Here is a 25,665-nt window from a genome sequence, read left to right as displayed (position 1 = left end):
TTAGTGCCTAACTAATTATGACCATTCACCAATGCTTTTATAACTTTCAGACCAGAAATGTTATTAAAGTTAGTCTGTACTGCAGCATGTCACACATAAGAATGTAGTTCATTATAGAATACAATAAAAAGTAGACTCTACCCCCACATGCACACTGCCCATAAAATCGAGCTTTTCAGCTAAGTGTGTGAAGTCTGCTTCATTGAGACTAGTTTTTTTACTGCCTATAACAAAAGCGTATTGTTGGGATTTAGCAGCACATACGCAGGTGGTAATCATATATATCCTCTGGCTTTAAGCAGCACTAGCTAGACCTGGCCAGCCCATGACCATCTTCTCACTACCACCAACATGACTACAGCATGAGAATTTCTCCATAAAAACTAAGAATTGCTCCTAACCAGTGACGCCCCACCCCACTTGCTAAGCATTGGAGTAAGGACGCACAGTTTGTAGAACAGGTCCAAAGGGGTCCAACCAAATTGATTAAGGAAATAGATGGTTCCATATCTCTTTGATTTTAGAAAAATCCTCAATCTAAGATTAGATGCCAGATTAAAGTAAACTATAGTTGAAAAGTCTTGGTTTAATCTTTTATTCCAGAGGATGACCATTGCTTCTTTCCCAGAAATTTATTCTATCAACCCGTAATAATTAAAGTCCTGATTTACAGGTCATCAAGCTTTATTTCTGGGAAGACTCATCTGGTTTTATGACTGGCACTACACCCTGTTCTTTTGTTCTTCTGGGCTTTCACCCACAACACTGAGGGGCCGATTTATCAAGGGTCGAATTTCGAGGGTTAATAAACCCTCGAATTCGACCCTCGAAGTAAAATCCTTCGAATTTGAATATCGAATTCGAAGGATTTTAGCGCAAATACTTCGATCAAACGATCAAATAAAAATCGTTTGTTCGAACGAAAAAATCCTTCGAATCGAACGATTCAAAGGATTTTAATCGATCAATCGAACGATTTTTATTCGATCAAAAAAAACTTAGAAAAGTGCTGGGGAAGGTCCCCATAGGCTAACATTGAACCTCGGTAGGTTTAAACTGCCGAAGTATGTAGTCGAAGTATTTTTTAAAGAGACAGTACTTTGACTATCGAATGGTCGAACGATTTTTAGTTTGAATTGAAGTCGAAGGTCGTAGTAGCCTATTCGATGGTCGAAGTACCCAAAAAAATACTTCGAAATTCAAAGTTTTTTTCATTCGAATCCATCACTCGAGCTTAGTAAATGTGCCCCCACAGTGTGCTTGTGTATTTCAGCATTGGTGCATGCAAGCCATGTTCTTCATCTAATTGGGATATCTTACATCTTACAAGTTTACCTGCCAGAATTTCTTAGGCAAGATCTGGATATTATGGGCTTCTCTCTAATGTTTTTGGAGTGTGAGAGGAAACCCAATCAAAAACCTTAAGAGCATACAAACTACTTGGAGTAGAGGACACATGTGTAATTGTCCATTTATGTCCATTTTTGAAGAGAAGCAAAATCTAATTTTGCTATTAAAAAAAAAAAAAAATGACACACCAGAAACCACTTTTACTAATATTCCAATTATGAGAAGCTGTGGTATAAAGTCTAAAAATGTTTTCACTCAAACAAAAGATCAATCAGCGTATCGTTATCATTCAGGAAACAGAAACAAAGGGCAGCATTTTTAACTATTGCAGCTAAGTTACAGGGTTCTCTAGACTACTGTAGTGATTAGCACATGAATACTTGTCCTTTAAATGGTATGCTTTTTAAAGAAAAAACTGTGTTGTGCACATCTGGAATGCGTTGAGAAAATGTATTCCTAGTTAATGGGAAGAAATCTCCAGCAGCCCTAAGCCTGCAGCTGACAGTCCCGTGATTCAAGACTCTTGTTCTGAAATATTTGCTGAGTTTTCAAAGTTGTGGTGACTAGACCAAGAGTCAAACATATTCTAATACGGACTTTTTTTATAAAATTTATAAAATGAAATACCTGATATCTGTAAATTAAAATATGTATTTCTATATAGGATAAGGAAAACCTAGGAACTCAAGGGCTTATTTATTAAGGGCGGATTCATCAAGGGTTGAATAGTAAATTCGAATTTTCAAGTTTCAGAATTTACACATTTGAATTTTAATCCCCCTATTCGAATTCAAATTCAAATGTGAGATTTATCACACCTCGACCATGGAAATTTATTCAAATATTTGCCACCTAAAACCTGCAGAGTTCATGTACAAGTCAATGGCAGAGGTCTGTTGATCTATTTAGAGATGTTAATAGCCTTCCTGACATTTGAGGGTTTTTTTTGAGAACTTGATTCATACTATTGAATACGGATGGATCTAATACAACTCTAATTTTTGGGTCGGAACAATTAGATTGAATATTAGACATTCAATTTTTTTTCTTAAATAACCTCCCAGTCGAATTGTGAGTATATTCGTACTAAAATAATTCACACGAATTCGAAAATTTGACCATTGATAAATAGGCCTCTAAGGGGCAGATTTATCAAGGGTCGAATTTCGAAGTGGAAAATACTTCGAAATTCGACCATCCAATAGAATCCTCTGACATTTGAATTTGAAGTAGGAGGATTTTATTCATCGTACGATCGTAGTACTTTGAATCGTACAATTCTAACAATTTTATCGTTTTTCCCGAAATATTCAAGTTTTTCAAGGTTAGTTTCACTAAAAAACTAAACGTTTTTTGGGGAAACAAAACCTTGCATTTTTCAAGATTGTCTGAAGTTGCTAAAAGTCCGAATCTGAAAATACTCCAGCTAAAACCTTTCGATTTTATGTAAAAGTCAATGGCAGAGGTCACTTTTTTTGCCTTCGTGATTATCTGGCTTTTTAGGCTGTTTTGCGCTCAAAAACAGAAGGTTTCGAGGGGTTCAAGGATTTTTAGCCTATAAACTTGGTAAATTCAAGTTTTTCCACAATTGCATTCAATCGAGTTTTTTACATTCAGAAGTTTTCATAAATAAACCAATATTCGAGTTTGTTTAAAGGGATTCTGTCATGATTTTTATGATGTATTTTTTATTTCTAAATTACACTGTTTACACTGCAAATAATTCACTCTACCATATAAAATGTAATTCCTGATCCAATAAGTGTATTTTTTTTAGTTAGGTTAGGTTTTTTCTCAGGTAATTTTGCCCGGTCATGTGCTGTCAGAAAGAGCCAGCACTTTAGGATGGAACTGCTTTCTGGCAGGCTGTTGTTTCTCCTACTCAATCTAACTGAATGTGTCTCAGTGGGACCTGGATTTTACCATTGAGTGCTGACCTTAGATCTACCAGGCTGCTGTTATCTTGTGATAGGGAGCTGTTACTTGGTTACCTTCCCAGCGCCACATTTAGTGGGTGGGTGCCAGAGGTCGGGCGGTCCTACTGCCCATCCACATACCCCACCTCCCCGTGAGCGAGCTGACCTTCCCATTGTTCTATTGTTAGGCTGCTGGGGGGAAAGAGAGGGGAATGATATCACTCCAACTTGCAGTACAGCAGTAAAGAGTGACTGAAGTTTATCAGAGCACAAGTCACATGACTGGGGACAGCTGGGAAACTGACTATATGTCTAGCCCCATGTCAGATTTCAAAATTAAATCTAAAAAAATCTGTTTGCTCTTTTAAGAAATGGATTTCAGTGCAGAATTCTGCTGGAGCAGTACTATTAACTGATGCATTTTGAGAAAAAAATGTTTCCCAAGACAGTATTTCTTTAAGGTAAATACTGATGGTAGACCCCATCAGAGAGAAGGCAAATGACTCTGCGATACCTACTGCCATCTTAAAGGAGTGGTTCACGTTTAAGTAAACTTTTAATATGTTAAAGAATGTCCTATACTTAGCTACTATTCATTTGTTCTGCATTAATTTTTTTATAGTTTTTTTAATTATTTACCTTCCTCTTCTACATCTATTTTTGCAGTTTTCAAATGACCCCAGCAGCCAAAGAACTATTGCTTTGTGAGCTTTCAATTTTATTTATATTATTTTTTATTCCTTATCTTTCTATTCAAGGCTTTTCATATTCCAGTCTCTCATTCAAACCACTGCCTGGTTGCTAAGGTAAACAAGACCATAGTTGCAGGGGCGTAACTATAGAGGAAGTAGACCCTGCGGCTGTAGGGGGCGTAGGGGGTATAGGGGCCCCATGAGGCCCTAATTCGTGTACAGTTTCCATAAATATTGTTACCGCTAAACATTTTGGGGGCCTGTAAAATAATTTGCTTGTGGGGCCCAGTAATATCAAGTTACGCCACTGGATAGCTGTTGAATAAAGGTGAACAACCCCTTTAACCGAATAATTTGCATTCATTTCCCCCACACTAACTCCAAAGCTCTTTAATCGTTTTAAGAGGGACAAGATCAACATTCCTCTACCAACAAAATATAAAAATTTTAGATCAAATATCCTAACAGGAGTCCAACAAGTCAGTTGTGAACTAGTTTTTAATGGGCCCCAATCAGTCTTCGGGGTCCCCCGACTTCTTTCTTTGATTTCACCTTTTTTTTTTCTTTTTTTTAAAAAATGGCCCCTAATATTTTATTTAAATCATATAATGTTGCTCCGGGTAATTTTCCAGTCATTGCAGTCAGTAAAAAAAAAAAATGAGTGAGAATGTACACGTTCGCCAGGAAAAAAGCTTAGTAGGGAGTCATTGACTGGAAAATCCAAGGGAAATCTGGAGACATGGATAGTAGGATCTATTAGGAATGTTCTTGCACACACCTAAAGAAGTAGTTAGGATTATTTATGATTTATTATTCCTAATTCTGCAATTGATGCTGCATTTCCATAAGGACTGACGCCCGCAATGCTTAGTTTTATAAATATTACCTTATATCCGGAAAACCCCTTATCCAGAAAGATCCGAATTAAGGAAAGGCTGTCTCCCATAGACTCCATTTTATCCAAATAATCCAAATTTTGAAAAATGATGTCCTTTATCTGTATAATAATATAACAATACCTTGTGCTTGATCCAACCTAAGATATAATGAATCTTTATTGGAATCAAAACCAGCCTATTGGGTTTATTTAATGTTTACATGATTTTCTAGTAGAATTAAGTTATGAAGATCCAAATTAAGGAAAGATCCCTTATCTGGAAACCCCCAGGCTCTAAGCATTCTGGAGAACAGGTTCCATACCTGTATTAGGTTTTGTCATAGAGCAGTCCTCAGTGTAGACAAATAAAAATAATCTACTATAGCTAGATATATGGGCAAATTCCCAAGCAACTCTCCTACTGTTAGATAATCTGCTATGATATATCAATATATTATTATTCATCTATAATTAATGAAAGCAACACAATGATATAGAAGCTGCTCTCTGCCATATTTTCTTGTGTATGGTCACCTAATGGAATGAATCTGAGCCCAGAGCTATAAGTGAGCAGGGAGAGACTCAGGCAGGAAGTGATGTCACACCAAGCTAATACTGCAGCTGCTATCCTAAACAAACAGAGAACTTCTAGAGCTTTTTACTCGGATATGGTAAAACCTTCTACAGAATAAATATAGCATTCTAGGTTGCACTATTGCAGCTAATCTATTGGCAATAAAATGCCTCTGTAGCTTTCCTTCTACTTTAAGCATTCAGACCCTGTAGAAACTTAATGAACCCATCTGACTGGCCTGCCAAGAACTGTAGAGATTTGAGTTTTCAGGTTAGTCCATGCATGTTTCCATAGATCAGCATTGAGAAAGGAGTCACAAGATATTTCTCACTCTAGAATGCTAAAACCTATTGATGTTGACCAGCCTGGGGAAGTAGAGATAAGGTATCTGCAGACTAAACTGAATTGTTCCACTGCCAGCAGTGGCCGAACAGTAGCCGTGTGTCGTTCCTCTCATCCTATCTAACTGCAGTGCTTACTGCTTGGTATTTTCATTGGGATCAGTGCTTTTTTATCTGATGGGTTTCCTTTCATTTTCATTATCAACACGCAAAGATATCCTCTCTCTCTTTGAAATGGACATCATTCCATCTTCTTGGCAGGCATCCCCCACACCGGGTCAGGATTGGTGCATGCAACTTTAAAGTTCAGGGCTGTGCATGAGCCGAGTGTAACCTGCCGTGGAATATGGCTGGGAAGAAGAAAGAAGATGACATGACCTAAGGAAGACTATGCCTGGCGGGTGTTTGTCTTCTTTAAAAATTGCACCAGCCAATGGTATCTGGTAAGCAATTAAATTAATAAAGGGGATGCCATTCCTTGTCCTTTAGCTTTTATACTGACAAAGCCTATGAGTAGAAAGCATGGGTATACTGTATGCATTATGAATCAAGCAGTGGCATAACTAGATGTTACTGGGCCCCACAGCAAAATAATTTGAGGGTCCCCCAAACTCTCATCACCAATATATATTAAAATGAATTTATTAAACCCTGAGGATGGAGAAGTCCGAATCTGAAAATCCAACATCTCAAACCTGTCGAAGTTGAATATAAGTCAATGGGAGAAGTCCCAATGATTTTTTTGATATGTGCTGGGTTTTGTGCAACACCCTGAAGTATTCAGAGTTTTCAGGTGAAAATTACGAAAAAAAAAGTGAAAAACCGTGAAAATTTGATTATTTTTTCCCGCAAAGCAAATTTTCGGGAAAATGTTATAATAAATAAGCGTTAAAACCTGAGCGGATTTGATCGGAGTTTGTAGCAGAAAATATTGTGATAAATTTGGAATTTGATAAATAACCCACAAAGCGTTTTTTTTTTAAATATTACAGGAATTGACATAGAGTTGGAGTATACCAGGCTTGCACCCACCGGATATCCTCTGCTACTCCTCTGCCGGCCAGACACTGAATCAGGGGTGTAACTACAGAGGAAGCAGACCCTGTGGCTGCAGGGGGCCCCAGTAGGTATAGGGGGCCCCATGAGGCCCTAGGCTACTTAATGAGCAACTTCAACATATATTGGTAAAACAGGAAAACCTCTGGATATGTTGGGGGCCCTAAAATTAATTTGCTGTGGGGCCCAGTAACATCTAGTGACACCACTGCCCTGAACATATTGCATAGAGCTGATCCATATGTTCTGGTCCAAGAATCTTCTCCATGCTTAGCTGACCTCTGCCCACTGTACTTATCCTGCTTTATAATGTAAGAATGCCAATCTTTGTGCACAATGCTGAATAACGGAAGCAGGAATCAAGCCAAAATCTGATAATTATAGTGATATGAGATGTTAAAACAAAGTAGCATTATAAATCCCATGTAAAAACCAGCCTCTTGCTAATAAATAAGAGAAGCAAAGGGCAATGCTTATAAGAGACCATTACTGTCCAACTGTGTGTGGCCTGGCTCAAAGAATTTATATAGAGCCACATTTGAAGTTATTTTCTTCCTTCCCTTATACAATTACTTATACCGCGAGTGGAGGGCGGGTTAGGGTCGGGGAAAACCCGACCAGCGCATCACTAGTGCCAAGCCTGCGTCTCCCGATGCATGTTGGGCAATGTAGTTTTTGTTTAACAATTTGCCGACTGCCAAGTTTAACGTAAGACTACAATAACCAGCATGCAATGGGACTGACTGGTGTAGAAGTTGGGAGTTACCAGATTTTGGGATCTGTATTCTCGCATTTTCCGGTGACTTTGCTGAATTTCAGACAATTTTGGGGCAAAAATCTGCTGGCCACCAAAATGTCTAGAGGCTGAACGGTTTTACCAATATTTATTGAAACTGTAACTGTATTCGGGCCTCATGGGTTCCCTACACCTCCCGAGCCTCCTCTGTAGTTACGTCCCTGTGAAGGGGGCGAATCTTTCAAATGATTGAAAAAGGCGTATTTTCACATATATTTATTTATTTTTTAGCATTTTTTTCACTGCACATGTTGTTTTATTTTGGGCTGCTTTTGAAGTGCCTCTTTTGGGCTGGTTTTGTAGGTGACTGGGTTTTGAAAATTAGATCTGGTGCCAGTCCATGGTTAGAGGGGAGGCTGCATCTGTAGGGAAGCCATAAAATGATTTAAATGAGCTCTGTTGTGGTATTGTGTGAGGCAAACAATGAGGCTCCATCTGTGCAGGCAACATGGCTCTGAATGACGGGAAAATGGGCAGATAGGGCTAATCAAATGGGACGTGATAACCCCTTAAATTGGGAAGGAAATCTCCCTTCTGTTTGTTTCCCGGTTACATCAGTGCAGCTCTATGGGCTGGACCGGAGCCCCTGCAACGTCCCACACCCACCCCTCAGTGCTGAACTTGAGTCCGCCCATGTCTGTTTTACCCTACTGATCGGGATAGGGTTTCCTTACTGTGCCTGCTGTGCTGGGGGGAGACAATTGTGTCCGGGACGTTGCACTTTTCCTGAAGCCCCATACGAATGAAGCGAGGGAACGGGAGCCGAGTGGAGCATCGGGAGGACTATGGATACCAGTGAGGATCTAGTTTGAAAGCTCTTTTTGGTTTTACTGGGGACGATTGAGCAAAATGCTAGTGACACGTGAGTTTCTTTTCTCATTGAGATCATATTGCACGTGGTGGCCCGCGGGCCGGGAGCCAGCCAGGCGAGTGCTGTTTGTGACTGGTACATCACCTTATATATATCAGACTGCTGGGGACATGTGACAGAGGAATGAGAAGGAAGGGGCGCAGACCCTGCGGCTGCTCTGGTGCCCAGGTGTTAGTATAGGGGGTCCTGGCTGATTGGGGGGTCTTTAAATATTATTTCACCCTCTCAAACACACATTGGGCTGATCAGGGGTCAGTAAGACATTCTGCAGTATGTATGTTGCTGAACTACAATTGTCTTGCCGCCCACTGTGAGTTGTTGGTGTTTGTAGGTTACAGTGACCTGATGGGGCTGCAGGTTGCCTTTACAGATTCGTCTACTTTGCACCAGATGTATCAGCTTGTGTGCCCCCTCTATAGGCATTGCAGCCACCTTCATACCAGCTAAATAATGTACAGAGAAGCCACTTGTTTGATTTGGGATTAGATTTTAGTCCCCTGGTTAAACAAACTGCTCCGAATCTGCAAATGTTCCTCTGCTGGCTGCCGTTGTGCAGATGCGACTATCTGCCCCATGCCTATATACTGACATAGGGGCAATTGTTGTCTTTTAAAATGTGTGTCTGTTGCAATGTCAAATACTGTATACTGCTTAATTACAGTCGTGACATTTACACCATTGTTTGCACTTGGTACTCACATCTACTAGTAGTGATGGACAGGTGTGCACTGGACACTTGCTCTTGTACTACCTTCAAAGATGCATCTGGCACAAGGAAGAAAACACGCGGGGCTCCTGAAGTTCCATCTGCCTGTAGGTGCTCCTGATTTGTGAGTTGCACCCTCAGGTGTCCCGTTCACAGCCAGGCACATTGTGGGCAAAATAAATGTATATATATACATATATATACATATATATATATATATATATATACACATACATACAGATAAAGCCAGCTTGGTTTGTGTGTTTAAAGGTGGCCATAGACGTAGTCGTCAAACCAGCGAATCTCCCCGATATGCCCACACTGAAGTAGGCGATATTGGGCTGATCCGATCGTGGGCCCTAGGGCCTAACGATCAGATCATAATGGATCCAATACGGACGGTCGGATCTCGAGACCGCATAGATGCATAGATGCGGCAGCGATCCGATGGAATATATTAAGCTGCCCGATCGGGATCTGCCCGACTTTCAGTGCCTGTTACTGCACTGTGTTTATAAATGAGCCACATTGTCTTATTACAGAGAAAGCATATAAGTCAAAAACAAATCTATTTGGTTGAGATTTTGCCGGTGGGTTTTTTTCCCCAGAGACCAAGCCTGGTTAGACTTCTGGGGTAGTGACTGCTAAAGCTGCTGAATAAATTATTATTGGACTTTCTGTTGGTGACTGAAGTTGTATTTTCTGTTGTCACTGATTGCTGCTGAAAGCTGTTTGATTTCAAAATAAACGGACTGTTTTTCCTTCAACTTGGAGTGGCCTGCATTTATGGTGCAAACCCTGCTGTGATCCCCTTAACGTTCACAATTCATATATTTATCCAAATATAAATGATCAATCCTTATGGGAAGCAAAACCAGCCTATTGGGTTTATTTAATGTTAACACGATTTTTTAGAAGACTTAAGACATGAAGATCCAAATTACGGAAAGATCCATTATTTGGAAAGCCCCAGATCCTGAGCATTCTGGATAACAGATCATATACCTGTTTATATATAAAATCATATTACAATAATTTACATATAGTCACACAAGACACTGGTACATTCCCATAAGCAAAAGTGCCCTATGTTCATGTTGCTATAGGAACATTAATCCATCATTTTAATAATTTAAAAAAAGGGATATCGGTTAACTAATGGTTTTATCTGTAAATGATTTTGTCTGCCTTGATTCTATGTTTAATTTCTTCACTGATAACATATTGTAAGTTTATTCCTCGTTTTACTTGCAATGAAATATTCTAAATTTTAACTGTTGAAGCCTCTTTTGTACATGAGCTAACTGATTTCATGTTTATGTTCACGTTTTGAATGTAAATACAAGGTTTATATAAGATGTAATATTCCTGTTATTTTGTTGCTGATTAAATCCTATGCTGTACCATTCAAATTCATTGTTTGTAAATATATTCACCCACAAACGGTAACATTCCTAAATCTGGTCCAAATCCCTCCATGACGATTCCCAAGCCACTCCCTAATAGGAACTGTTGCCACTTATTTCATAGCAGTTTGTTGTGCCCCATGGCTCAGTCTTCCCTCCACACCCCTAATTTGCATATGCAGAGTCGGATTCGGTTGGGCCGGGCAGAAGTATTCGGACAAATCCTGCTGAAAAAGGCCAAATCCTGGCTGAACCGAATCCTGGATTCGGTGCATCCCTAGTAAAAATGCACCTTTATTATTTTCCCACCACACTTCTGACTTGTCAAAGAGAAGTTTTTAACATTGGCACATATGGCTGCTTCTAGATTTTTGTTTGACACACTGTTAGGAGCATTGTGCATTAAAGGAGAACTCAACCCCCCACTAATAAAACCCCTAACCCCGAACCCTACATAGTCCCCCCTCTCTGCTCCCCCCCCTTGCAAGAGCCGGAAGATGGCGCCCACGAGCTCCGCTGCGCTTACTCTACACCTATAAGCGAGTAAAGAATAAGGGGCACTTATAGGTGTTATCACCTATGCCGGAGGGGGGGATTATGTAGGATTCTGGGTAGGGGTTTTATTAGTGGGGGGTTTGAGTTCTCCTTTAAATAGCATACACTTTCAAATACATCCCTTGTTCAAGTACTTCGTAAGAAGGATGCTGTGATTATCTTAAAGGCAATTATGCCGAATGGAATGAACTACATTAATGCTCAAAGGCAGTTTTAGGCATCCTTGCATTCTCCAAAATGGTCACAAGGTGACGCTTTGGTTGAGCTAGAAGCGATCAGCAGTAATATAAGTCATACCTCAGTATAAGAACAGTTCTGCAAAGTTAAAGGACGTGTCAACCAAAAAAAAATGTTTAGCCTAATAAAACACAACACAATTATAACCAAATTTGCAATATGAATTTATTAAAAAATGGTTAGCTTTAAAATTTATTTGTACATGTAATTGCTATTGAAAGCAGCATTTGCTCAACATCTAGTTGTTACTTTTTAAACAATGTTATAAAAGCCTCATCCAGCAAGACAGGTCTATTAATCCATTGGCTTGTGTTACATTGTTTCAAAAGCCAGAGCCACCAGGGCAGAGAATTGAAAGGGACAAACACTGCTTTCAAAAGCAATAAAAACAACTTAAAATCCACACAAAATTTGTAATGAATATATATTGCAAAGTTGCTTCGAATTATGTTTTATTTTATTAGCCAAAAAATTATTTTTTGGCTTGACGTCCTTTAAAGGAAGATAGACAACAAAGCAGCATAACATGTACACGGTACAGGTATGGGATCTGTTATCCGGAAACCTGTTATCCAGAAAGCTCCGAATTACAGAAAGGCTGTCTCCCGAGACTCCATTTTATCCAAATAATCCACTTTTTTAAAAATGATTTCCTTTTTCTCTGTAATAATAAAACAGTAGCTTGTACTTGATCCCAACTAAGATATAATTAATCCTTATTGGAAGCAAAATCAGTCTATTGGGTTTATTTCATGTTTACATGATTTTCTAGTAGACTTGAGGTATGAAGATCCGAATTACGGAAAGATCCGTTATCCTGAAAATCCCAGATCCCAAGCATTCTGGATAACAGGTCCCATACCTGTACCAAGAAGAAGAAACAAATGTGGCTGCATTAAGGAGCCTAAATGATTTTTTTTTTAAAAAAACAGCCTGTTCTGTTCAATTGATCATTAGCTTTTTACAAAAAATAAAATAAAAAATGTGGTTGTTTGTGTTTATTAGTCAGCAATTTAAAGGCAACAGCCATACTCTGCTATATTTATACACATAAAAATATATCGGTAGTATTGAATGAAATCAATCAGAAATCACAATGTTTCTAACACAAGTCAGTGTAATATGCATCCAATTAAATAAATGGTCAAGGAAGCCCATAAAAAAAATCTGAGGTGTATATATATATATAAAAAGCTGTATTCCCATAGTCTCTGAGCTTCCAAGATATTTATGTGACAAAAATGGTAGGGAATATTAGAAAAATCTCAATTTAGTGGGTAAAATACTCTTTTACATGAGATGTATAAACAACAAAGCTTTATGAATATGCTTTTTATTTGACACATGTTTTACACCAGTTGGTGCTGGTGCTCCGTTTTTGGATTTTAGCAGCTAATCGGTTACTGGGGTCCAATTTACAGCGGCACACAGCCAGTGGTTTGAATGAAAGACTGGGAAATGAACAACTATATCATTCTAGTCTCACAGTGCAATAGTTTTTTGGCTGCTGGGGACAGTGACCCCGAGTTGAAAGCTGTAAAGAGGCAGTAGAGGGAGGCAAATCATTTAAGAACAAAAAAAATGAAGGGGTGGTTCACCTTTAATTTATAGCCATTATAGAATGGCTAATTCTAAGCAACTTTTCAAATGGCCTTCATTTTTTCTTTTTTAAAGTTTTTGCATTATTTGCCTTTTTACTCTGACTATTTCCAGCTTTCAAATGTAGGTCGCTGACCCCATCTAAAAAAACAAATGCTCTGTAAGGCTGCAAATGTATGGTTATTGTAACTTTTTATTACTCCTCTTTCTATTCACGCCATCTCCTTTTCATATTCCAGTCTCTCATTCAAATCAATGCATGGTTGCTGGGGTAATTTGGACACTAGCAACCAGATTGCTGAAATTGCAAAGTGGAGAACTGCTGAATAAAATTTGTAAATAACATTGTCCCAGAATATCCCGCTCTACCTGATGCTAAATGTTAATTTAAAGGTGAACAGCCCCTTTAGGAACACCCGCAGAGTTGTTAAGATTGGGACATTCTATAACTTGCTAAAAGTTAACTCAAAGGTGAGCTGTCCCTTTAATAAGGATACCCTCATTTAGTGCATAGCACATTATTTCACAGTACAGGTATGGGACCTATTATCCAGAATGCTCGAGACCTGGGGTTTTCCAGATAACGAACCATTCCATAATTTGCATCTTCATACCTTAAGGGGCAGATTTACTAAAGGTCGAATTTCGAAGTTAACAAAAACGTAGAAATCCGACCCTCGAATTGAAATCCTTCAACTTTGAATATAGAAGTCAAAGGATTTTTAGCGTATTCGATCGATTGAATAGAAATCATTCGATCGAACGATTAAATAGTTTGAATCGAACGATTCGAACGATTTTTAGCGATCGATCGAAGGATTTCTATTCGATCAAAAAAATCTTAGAAAAGTGCTGTGGAAGGTCCCAATAGGCTAACATTGCACTTCGGTAGCTTTAATTTGGCGAAGTATGAATTCAAAGTTTTTTTTAAAGAGACAGTACTTTGATTATCGAATGGTCGAATATTCAAACGATTTTTACTTCGAATCGAAGTCAAAGTAAATTCGAAGTCGTATTCTCCTATTCGATGGTCGAAGTATTTACTTCGAAATTCGAACTTTTTTAACTTCGAAAATTCACTTGAGCTTAGTAAATCTGCCCCTAAGTGTACTAGAAAATCATTTAAATATTAAGTAACCCCAATAGGTTCATTTTGCTTCCAATAAGGATTCATTATATCTTAGTTTAAATTAAGTACAAGGTACTGTTTTATTATTACAGAGAAATAGGAAATCCGATTTAAAAATGTGAATTATTTCAATAAAACGGAGTCTATGGGGGATGGCCTTTCCGTAATTCGGAGCTTTCTGGATAATGGGGTTCTGAATAAGGGATCCCATACCTGTACTGTATAAAAGACGGTTGGTGTGTGATCACAAACTACAGTGCAAGGATTAGCCAACATGAAACTAAAATCATTTCAGCTCAGCTCCAGTGAAGTTTTACATATGCGGCCTCTTGAATTTTACCTGCGCTGCATCTTGACAATGCGCCACGACTCTGACAGAAGTTTGTTATTACTACACTTGAATTGTGCATAAACAGCCAGAGTGCTGAGAAACCCCACAACAAATAAAAGGACTTGGCACACCGCTGGCGCATGAGAAAAGAGGAAAACAAAATGGTTGGCAGCAGCTCTGCGTAGAAGCAGCATTCCTAATCACTTGTTTGCTTCTTTCGGTCGTATGATTTACTGCTATTCCTGAGTCAGATGCAGCATCGCGAATCCTTTTTAATGCACAAGCCCGCTGCTAATGTATCTCTTTAAAACAAAACGTATTTTTGGGATTCACCAGAAGCAAGCATCAAATCATGTTACAAATCTGTTTCCAGGCCACATTGCTTTGTAGTAGGAATTCTGAAGAGAGATGCCAATATCAAAGCAAGGTTCAGGGGTAGCACTTCAGGAAGAATGGAACGTCGGGAAGTACAGGTATGGGATCTGTTATCCGGAAACCCATTATCCAGAAAGCTCAGAATTAGGGAATGACCATCTCCTATAGACTCCATAACATTTGGGCCAAATTCCAAAGTAGTGGATTCAGCACATCGTTACAACAAAACTAAATGGTACGCGTATGGCTGGCTGATCCTGAGGAAGATATAATGGAGTTCATCCCCAAGATGATTACAAAAGTGCAGTAGTGCCAACATGAATCAGCTGTGCTGAAAGTTAAAAAGGAACTTAAAGGAGAAGGAATACCATTTTACACTTGGGGGTGCCAAAAGTTACTCATCCCCAAGTGACTACTTTTACTTACCTAACGTTGAGGCACGGATAAAATTTCACTTTTTTCACTAAATCAGAGTGCTGCTGAAATACCTTCTTGAATATGGATTAGAACAGGGCAGACAGAGTCACGGTTGGCACCCGACGCTACAAAAAGCTGTGAGAGTGTTTGTTCACCACTACCTTGTCTTTGTGGTACTTTTACTTACCTGACACCCAAGGCCGGTACTCCTATCAGCAGAAAATAGCACCGAGTCAGGGTTCTTCTAGCGAGCACCACGGAGAGATCCTCTTCCTGCTTCTTCGGTTTTCAAATTTCCCAGGGCAGACACATGCGCAGTAGAGCGAAATAGCTGGCTTTTTTGTTAAAGTTTGGCTTCTCGCTCTACTGTGCATGTGCAGCCATTAGAAGACCCAAACAAGCAGGATGAAAATCGATCCATGGTGCTCGATAGAAGAACCCTGGGTGACCCCTGTGACAAGTTTGAAATCATGGATCATTGCTGCTATTGACAAGCTGAAACTTTAGGTTCAGTATGTAAAATATGGTATTTTTAGCCACATTTCTTTTTAGGGTTTAGTTCTCCTTTAAGTCTGAAACAAAGCAGTTGTTACAGTCTGACACAGTATTTCCTAGAAAAGCTTCAAGTGAAGGAGCATGCTCAGTAGGGGCGGAAAACTGCTGCTGAGAAATGTATAAGCTAACGGACCAAACATTGAATTCTTCAGAGCCTGGTGGTCAGCATTCCTCATACAAAGCAAATATGAGACCCCCATTAGTTACTTCTAAAATAAGTTTCTTTATTCTTTGAGTATGCAAGGGAAGTACTGGTGACAAATCAGACACAGTTCCAGTGAGAAATGTGGAATTGTCTGGAGAGAGTGGAGAAAACTTACGGAAGAATATTAGGAAAGTAAGACTAAAATAGCAGCTGAAATAACAGCCACAGCGGCCTGTGTAAATATTTGCACAGTAAGATAACGAATGAAAGACGTTGCAGGAATTGAAGATGAGTCCCACACAAAATAAGTGGGGGGGAAAATACTTGTTTATTTATTAAGGGATACGTGAGCGCGAATTTTGAATGAAAAAAGGCTTTTGACTATAATTTTCTTTGGCTGAACATGTGGAGCAGGAGCACTGTCAGTGTCTTTTATTTCAGATGATGCTGTAGGCATACAGGACACAGTGATCAAGACAGACTGAAGATCTACTGGTTATAGTTGGTAGATGGCACACACACACATATATATATATATATATTTATATATATACAGATACATAAAAGACAAGGTTTAAAACGACACATTCATCAGGTTTAACAGTCTGTCAAAGTGAAACTGCCTAATATTTTAGCTGATCCAGAGGAAGGCAAAATTTCCTATCTAATGCACTCGGGGTGGGGCTCAGTGTAACTTCTATAGGGAAATCAGATCAGTCCCCTTTTTATAAAGCTAAGCACATTATCCACATGTACTCCAAGGCCAGTCTCCATCGGGGATTCACCAAGCGCCTGGGTGAGAATGAGCTACCTCAGCGGGTGAAGGATGATGACACAAGCTTCTGCTTAGACAAGTGGAGAAACAGGTAAGGAGGAAAAGGTGCTCTTTAAAGAAACAGTTCAGTGTAAAAATAAAAACTAGTGTATAGATAGTATTTACATAATAAAAAATGTTTCTAATATAGTTAATTACCCAAAAATGTCACGTATAAAGGCTGGAGTGACTGGATGTCTAACATAATAGCCAGAACACTACTTCCTGCTTTTCAGCTCTATAACTCTGAGCTAGTCAGCGATTTGAAGGGGAGCCATATGGTACATTTCTGTTTAGTGAGTTTGTAATTGATCCTCAGCATTCAGCTCAGATTCAAAAACAACAGATATGACCCATGTGGACCCCTTCAAGTTACTGCCTGGTAAACAGGGTAACCAGTCAGTGGAAACCAAGAGAGTTGGAAAGCAGGAAGACATTCAGTCACTCCAGCTACATACATTTTTGCCTAACTAACATTTTTTATTTTGCACAGCCTATCTATTTACCCAGTTTTTATTTTTACACTGAACTGTTCCTTTAAAAAGACCCCTCGGCCCGCCCCCAATCCCCTGTAAACTTAGCTTTTGTCCTGTTTGGAAATCGCCGCGCCGTGGCCCGCCTCCTTTTACGTCATAGCCCCTTTGACATCACACCCACCCCTTTTTGTACCCGCCCCCACCAGCCAGTAAAAAAATTTAGCAATAGGTGGCAACCCTAATAGTCGCCCTGTCGGCTTTTCTGAAGAGGCGTGCCAGCGGCGTTTCGGTAAGTTGTTTTTTAATAAAGACTTTGCGATTTTAATGTTACATATACTGTATCTTGGTGGGTTTTTTTTTTTCATTCTATACAAACAAATTTTTAAAAAAAAATAATTGGCATTGCTGGTGCTTTAAAGGAGAAGCAAACCCAAAAGTTAAAAAACCCTTACCCCCCTACCCTACATAGATCCCTCCTCCTGCCCCCAACTTGTGTTACCCTGTGCAAATGCCCCTAAGTCTTACTTACCCCTCAGTGCAGATTCTGTCCAGTGGAGTTCACGGCAGCCATGTTCTTTTCTTCGGTAATTTTCGGAATGAGACCAGCGGAGTGGCGCATTTGCAATTTTCTGTCTCGCAACAACTGCGCATGCGCCGAAACTCATGAAAATTGCTGAAGCGCCCGTCTCATTCCAAAGATTACCGAATCGGCTAAAGATGGCGCTCGTGAACTCCGATGCCTGCATCTGCACCGAGGGGTAAGTATAAAGTAAGGGGCATTTGCCCGTAGTAACACTTAGGCTGGGGGAGGGGGTCTATGTAGGGTAGGGGGAGGGGTTTTTAACTTTTGGGTTTGCTTCTCCTTTAAGTGACACCTGTCTAACTCACTTTACTGGTATATGCAGGGAATGCCAATGGGAGCAAATATTGATGCTTTCTTATACAAAGAGGTCTGTGGATCTTGTGGGCTAGCTGATGCCTCAAGATACCTGTGCCTGCTGTTTTGATAAAACATTTACATATGTAGTGGTGTTGTGGCTGGGAAAACACTAGCAGGACGTTAAATATCTCCCAGAGACCCAGCTTATGAGCAGAATAACAGACGCTGTGAGTGAGTCATACCCTGGGGAAGTGATGTCACTACGTAGGGGGAGGGGGGCTCTCTGCTCAGGGGTAAAGCAGGAAGTGGGTGTGTGTGAGAGACTGCTGTGAAGGAATATACTCCTGCGCTAATTGCTTTGGAGCTTGAGGAGATAAACCATACTGTTCTTTTGAACAAAGTGTGTCATTTCTTGTTACCAATACGTTAATATGCTCTGCAAAACTCTGCTGTGAATAAAGCATTCAGTTTGCCTGGATATCATTGACCTTCTGCTGTGAAATATATGTCCCATACCTGTATATATTAAATACATGGTGGTCTGTCTGGAGAATGAAAACAACACTGGTTTAAAGTGAACTATGTTAACTAGTTATCTACGACTAGTATGTTATAGAATGGCTAATTCTAAGCAACTTTTCAATTCACCTTCATTATTTTTTATAGTTGACTGCATCTAAAAACACATGCTCTGCAAGGCCACAACTGTATGGCTATTGCCATTTTATATAAAACATCTTAAAGGAAAACTATACCCCCAAAATTAATACTTACGCAACAGATAGTTTATATCAAATTGAATGACATATTAAAGAATCTTACCAAACTGGAATATATATTTACATAAATATTGCCCTTTTACATCTCTTGCCTTGAACCACCATTTCGTGACTCTATCTGTGCTGCCTCAGAGATCACCTGACCAGAAATACTACAACACTAACTGTAACAGGAAGAAGTGTTGAAGCAAAAGGCAGAACTCTGTCTGTTAATTGGCTCATGTGACCTTACATGTGGTTTGTATGTGTACACAGTGAATCTTACGATCTCAGGGGGCGGCCCTTATTTTTTAAAATGGCAATTTTCTATTTATGATTACCCAATGGCACATACTACTAAAAAAGTATATTATTATGATAATGGTTCATTTACATGAAGCAGGGTTTTACACATGAGCTGTTTTACTCAGTATCTTTTAATAGAGACCTACATTGTTTGCAGGGGCGCTCCGCCAATGAGGCGAGCTGAGCCGCTCGCCTCAGGCGGCAGCGCCAGTCAGGATTCCAGGGGCGGCAAAAAGCCGCTCCTGCACCTTTAAGAGCCGAATTTCCGGTTTTTAAACCGGAAATTCGGCTGCGCTATTGCGAGAGAGCGCAATTGCGCTCTCCGCAATCATGTTCCTGCCTCCCCTCGCCGACAGGTAAGTCGGTGCGGGGGGCGGCATTGCAGGAGCCGCCTCAGGCGGCTCCTTCCCCAGAAACGGCGCTGATTGTTTGGGGGGTATAGTTTTCCTTTAATATGCAGACCCTCTCCTTTGCATGTTCCAGTCTCTTAATCAAATCGGTGTGTGGTTGCTAGGATAACTTGGGCCCTAGCAACCAGATTGATGAAACTGCCAACTGGAGAGGTGCTGAATAAAAAGCGAAATAACTCAAAAGACACAAATAATAAAAAATGAAAACCAATAGCCAATTGTCTCAGAATATCACCCTCTACATCCTACTAAACGTTAACTCAAAGGCAAACAACCCCTTTAATTAAACTCTCGTTATATTGCAAATTTGAATTTGGACCCTAGCAACCGGATTGATGAAATTGCCAAGTGTAGAGCTGCTGAATTAGATTCTAAATAACCACAAATAATAAATAACTGAAATCCAACTGCAAATTGTCTCAGAATATCACTCTCTACATCATAGATAGGGTAACGTGGACCCTAGCAACCAGATTTATGAAATTGCCAAGTGTAGAGCTGCTTTTTTAGAAGCTAAATAACCCCAAAACCACAAATACTAAAAAATTGAAATCCAACTGCTACTGTTTTTGTCTCAGAATATCACTCTCATGCAAAAAGTTAATTTGAAGGTGAACAACCCCTTTAATTAAACTGTCATTGTAATGCAAATTTATCTGGGCCCAGACTGATGAAATTGCAAACTGAAGAGCTGCTAAATAAGAAGCTAAATAACCCAAAAACCTAAAAGAATAAATAATTAACCCCAGCTGCATATTGTCTCAGAATATAACTCTCTACATCATATGGAAAGTTAATTCAAAGGTGAACAACATAAAATACATACAACATTTTTAGGATTGAGACTTCAACTGGTGTAGTAATATGTTTCATCAGTAGATAGAGCTATTGTAATATAAACTGATTGTAGTTTTAGCACACAGCTCTGTGCTTGATAAAGGAAAGTAAAATAACTTTTACATGGGTTCATCTTAGTGAAATTCATCCTACAACGGCTTGAATTGGCACTTTCTGTTTCCTCGTTGCACTAATGGTTATTTAACCACTAAACCACCCAGGTACAGAAGATCGAGCAGAAATACGAGATGCAAGCAGATAAGATGATGAGAGCAGCAGCAAAGGATGTGCACAGGTTACGAGGGCAGAGCAGCAAGGAGCCTTTGGAGGTGCAGTCATTCAGGTGAGTCTAATGAAATACACCTATGGGATTTGTATTATGTAAAGTGCTGAGGAATTCACTGAAGTTTGGCCCTGCTTATTGTATAGTTCTTTACACCTCTATGCCATGTGCGACTATAAAAATACATTTTAAAAAATAAAGACAAATCAAAAGATTAGGCCAATATTTAACATACAGGTATAGGACCTGTTATTCAGAATGCTCGGGACCTGGGGTTTTCCAGAGAATGGATCTTTCTGTAATTTGGATCTTCATACCTTAAGTCTACTAGAAAATTATGTAAACATTAAATAAATCCAAATAGGCTGGTTTTGCTTCCAATAAGGATTCATTATATGTTAGTCTGGATCAAGTACACTAGATTATTACAGAGAAAAATTAAATCATGTTTAAAAATTTAGATAAAATGCAGTCTATGGGAGATGGTGATTCCGTTTTTCGAAACTTTCTGGATAATGGGTTTCCGGATAACAGATCCCATACCTGTATTAAGAAATGATTTAAAGGTGAAATTCCCCTTTTAACTTCTTCCAAATAAAACCCTCTCTCCATATATATATATATATATATATATATATAGATATATATATATATATATATATATATATATATATATATCTCTATATATATATATATATATCAACACTTGTTTTTATTGTTTGAAAAGTCTGTGGTATAATCCTACTCTACAGTGCAAAATCCAGGGGTCTGCTGAGACACTGGCCAGTAGGTCCTCATATTCTTTAGGCTGAGTTCAGGGACCGTCTCACAAGATACTCTATATACAGACTATAGAAGTCGCAATACTAGGATGATTAGTCATTTATTCAGATTTGCATTACATGGCAGCTCAGAAACCAGTGTGCTTTGCAGTAGGAATCATTAATCAGCTCTGAGCACCAACTTCTTTGACAGACAAACCTTATTTTCTGCTTGATGATTTTTGAGGACCCCTAAGGCTTGGCGTCTCACGCTGAGCACATGCAGTGCCACTGAGGCTAAGGCCACACTAGGCGATAGCGCGGCGATTTGACTCGCGGCGACTTTTCGCCGCGACTTTTAATCCGCAATCGATGTGGAAACTTTTGCGCTGGCGTCTATGGGGAATCGCGAGCGTAAAAACACACGCGGCGATCTTTTTTCTATTGCTAGGCGATTTCGAGCGACAATAGAAAAAAGATCGCCGCGTGTGTTTTTACGCTGGCGATTTGTCGCGATTCCCCATAGACGCCAGCGCCAAAGTTTCCCCAGCGATTGCGGATTAAAAGTCGCGGCGAAAAGTCGCGGCGAGTCAAATCGCCATGGTTGATGGGCTCCCATGACTAAAAAGGTGGCTAACAGGCTTTTCCTGTGAAAAATAGCCATCTTACAAAGTGATGCGTTTAACCACACTTTAGTAAAGCAGCTTTCACAAGAATGTCATAGTAGAAGCTGGAAGGCACAAACCTACACCTCAATGCTCCAGTCCCTAACTGGCACAGTCAGAGCCGGACTGGGAGTAAAAAGCAGCCCGGGCAAAAAAAATCAAAGCAGCCCATGTGTAAACACACAATGCTCTTGTACTCTTTACAAGACACACTTGTAAATTTGGTTAAAGTGTATATATTGGTGTCCACTTTGTGGGTCTGTTCACCTTCGATGTATGCAAATAAAATGATCCTCAAAATAATTGTGATATACTGGCATAAATGCTATAATTCATCAATGCAGTTGCCTATATAAATCAATCAACGGCTTGAAAATTAAAGTAAAGGTCCAAATTGCTTTTATGGGGAACCACTCTGATGCAATTTAGCATCTGTTAGTAAATCAGTCCCAGTGTATTTAAAGAGCATTTTTAAACAACTACCCTCAAACCTTCCTGTTATATGGTAAATAGTACAGGGGAATACTTATGCTGACCTGGTTTTCTGGTATATCTCTGTACAGACTATGAGCAATCTTAGGGTGCTGTTCCTGCTGAATTGTGCTTAGTACAGGGGCATGGCTATGCTGCCATAGTTTGTATATAAATGTACATTTATGTATAAATACCCTCAGAAATCATTGTGGCATTTCCATTAATAAATACCCCCCATAAATCACATCAGGATTGCAGAGTGGCAATTCCATGCATAAATACCCAAAAATGCATAGCAGAAGAATGGCACAACTGGAATTTTTGCTAGCAAGGAAATAGTTAAAATTCACAAGGCAGTGTAATAAATATGATTTGTAGCCTTACTGGGCCAGCATTCTTTCTGCACTAGTCTGGGGGGGGGGGGGAGAGGATGAATCTGCAGCACCATGATACCCCATTAGACCGCCCTCATTCCTCTATTGTGTAATTTACCCTTTCTCTTTGCCTCTCATTAACCCACTATTATGCAGGGGATTTCAAAATCACTTTGCCAGCAGTGGGTAACCAGCCCTTAAAGTTTCCCAGCAATGCATCAACTTCCAGTCCAGCTCTAACAACATCCTATCTCTGAGTGCTGCCTCTCTAAATTCACTGCAGGGCAGGCCTGGCCAGCACACGTGTTAAACCCTGCTGTAATTCAATCTGACAGGCTCTACATCATTCTAAACAAACTAACCTAGGCTTCTCTCACAGCATCTGTGACTACAGCCCAGCTCGGATCTGTGAAGCTCAGAGAGCAGTGGCGTAAATAAAGCAGCCGTCACCATGCAATGCTGGGACTCTTCAGGAACCTCCCCCCTCCCAGCCTTAGTTACAGCACTGTAATGAGCGCTCCTTCTCCCAGTCCCTCTTCCCCGCACAGGAAAAAAAAAAGAAAACAGATACCGCCCTGGGGGAGGGCTTCAGATCAGTAACTTCGTCGGATAACTGTTACTGCACGCAGAGGGGAACAATAGTGAGAGGATGCGACTGACTCCACAAAGCGGCCCATTTCAGCAGTAAATGCAGCGGCCCTTCGGGCATTTGCCCGAACAGGCACATGGTCAGTCCGGGCCTGGGCACAGTTAACCAGGGTCCTACCCCAAAAAACGATCTACTTGTCAGTGCCACAGCTTGCCCTTTACTGGCTTTCCTGACTGACTCTCACCAATTTTCCTAATTTCGACATCCTCCTACCTGGTCTGGCTCTGAAGTCCGTCCTGCCTGTTGACCTTCATAGGCTAAAGAGGGAGTCTGTTGCTCCTCACTGCCTTACAACCTTAAGGGTTGGTGCCACCTGCTGACTGAACTAAATATTACCTTAAAGACGAAGGAAAGGTTAAAACTAAGCAAGCTTTTTAGAAAGGTCTATATAAATACACCAGTAAACCCTCAAAGTAATGCTGCTCTTAGTCCTCTGTCAAAAGTAAAATAGGATTTATTTCCTTCTATTGTGTATACATGGACTTCTGTATCAGACTTCCTTCTTTCATCTTAAACCTCTAGGACTTGGACTTGAGCATGCTCAGTTTTCTCCTCTCCCCCTCCCTCCCTGCTGTAATCTGAGCCCAGAGCAATGAGTGGGCAGGAGGAGACTCAAGCAGGAAGTTATTTTACACCAAGCTAATATGGCAGCTGCTATCTTAAACAAGCAAAAAGAGAGCTTCTAGAACTGTTTACTTATAAAAGATAAAGCATTCTACAGAAACAATATAGTGGTATAGCTTGCACTATTGTGGCTAATATATTGCCAATAATCTGCCTCAGTAGCTTTCCTTCTTCTTTAACTATTTACATGAATTAAGTCTATATTACACCTTCTTACATCTGGACTGGTAGAGCAAGTTCCAGGGGCAGCTCTCTTCAGCCCCTAACAAAGTGCTCTCTGAGGCAAGGTTTTCACTTTTCCCAATCAGAGAAATTGCAATGGCAAAATCTGTTATATGTGCCGCTCCAAATCATGCATTTGTTTTGTGTTTCAGAGAGAAGATGGCATTTTTCACTCGGCCAAGAACGAACCTACCTACACTCACAGCAGATGATGTTTAATAATCATCATAAAGTATTTTATGTTCTATATTTTTTCGGTTCTGAGCACCATGGCAAAGGAAATGCAGCCTGGTGAAGCTGAAAATGTAATTGTGTGGTGTAATGAAGTTACAGAGTTTCATGTCACTTATTATTTTGCATTGCAATAACCAGCAGAGTAACACTGGCTTGAGGTACGACAACACAAGTGGACATTTTTATTTTTATCGTCATGATTACAAAACCAGCATTCCTTTTCCACGTCTGTATAGCTTGTATATTTAGAGCTGTATTTTCAGATGAACCGTTTCAGATGTTGTGTGTGTGCAAAGTATAACTTTTGTACAGTCCGCTTCAGAGATTTGTAATGCAATAAAATTCTATTAAAATGGGCTACTAGAAAAAAGGAATACTTACAGATTCACGCAACTTTTTGGACATTAACTATTTTGTATCGGATGTTTTAGCAAATTCGTGCTATATCATAAATGCTAAATAGACAATTTTATGATATAATACAGTTTGGAATATATTTTGAAATGCACTTACCACATTGTGGCCCCCATGGAAAGACAAATGAAGAAAAAAAATCAGTTACCGGTTCCTTAAATTGGTCTAAAATATTATGTGATGAACATTTTAGTGGTGCATAGTTACGGTCAAATGCAATTTTTGGTAATAAAAGCTTATTTTCAATCCTTGTTTGAATGTGACTTTCTGTTTTGCTAGCATGGGTGGATTCTAGGATTTGGGCTTATAGTTGCCAGATGATTGTGCCTGGCTAATAAGTACCAGTAAGCAGTAGTGGATCAAGTAGTTTCTGCACCCCATTGTGCACAGACACAAAAAAGAAAAATGGCAGTGCACCCAAACATCTAGGAGACCACACATGCTTTTATATATATAGCAAAACACATTTTATTTCCCATTCTGTACACTTTGTTTGGATTTTATCTTCACTCTCCTATGTACTTAAATGGGTATTTCACCTTTACCTTAACTTGTA

At 39.7% G+C, this 25,665-nt stretch overlaps 1 long non-coding RNA gene across 1 annotated transcript; it reads left to right on the top strand.

Moving 5' to 3' along the window:
• Positions 1-8,243: 8,243 nt before the first annotated feature.
• On the top strand, positions 8,244-25,355 carry LOC121401457. Its single transcript, XR_005966260.1, has 3 exons — positions 8,244-8,464; positions 20,631-20,752; positions 24,614-25,355. It is a non-coding gene; the product is annotated as an uncharacterized LOC121401457 (long non-coding RNA).
• The last annotated feature ends 310 nt before the right edge of the window (positions 25,356-25,665 follow it).

Source organism: Xenopus laevis, chromosome 3L (genome assembly GCF_017654675.1).
Source record: "Xenopus laevis strain J_2021 chromosome 3L, Xenopus_laevis_v10.1, whole genome shotgun sequence".
Classification (NCBI taxonomy): Eukaryota; Metazoa; Chordata; class Amphibia; order Anura; family Pipidae; genus Xenopus; species Xenopus laevis.
The sequence above is the reverse complement of the archived record's forward strand: the minus strand, read 5'-3'. Positions and strand labels throughout refer to the sequence as shown.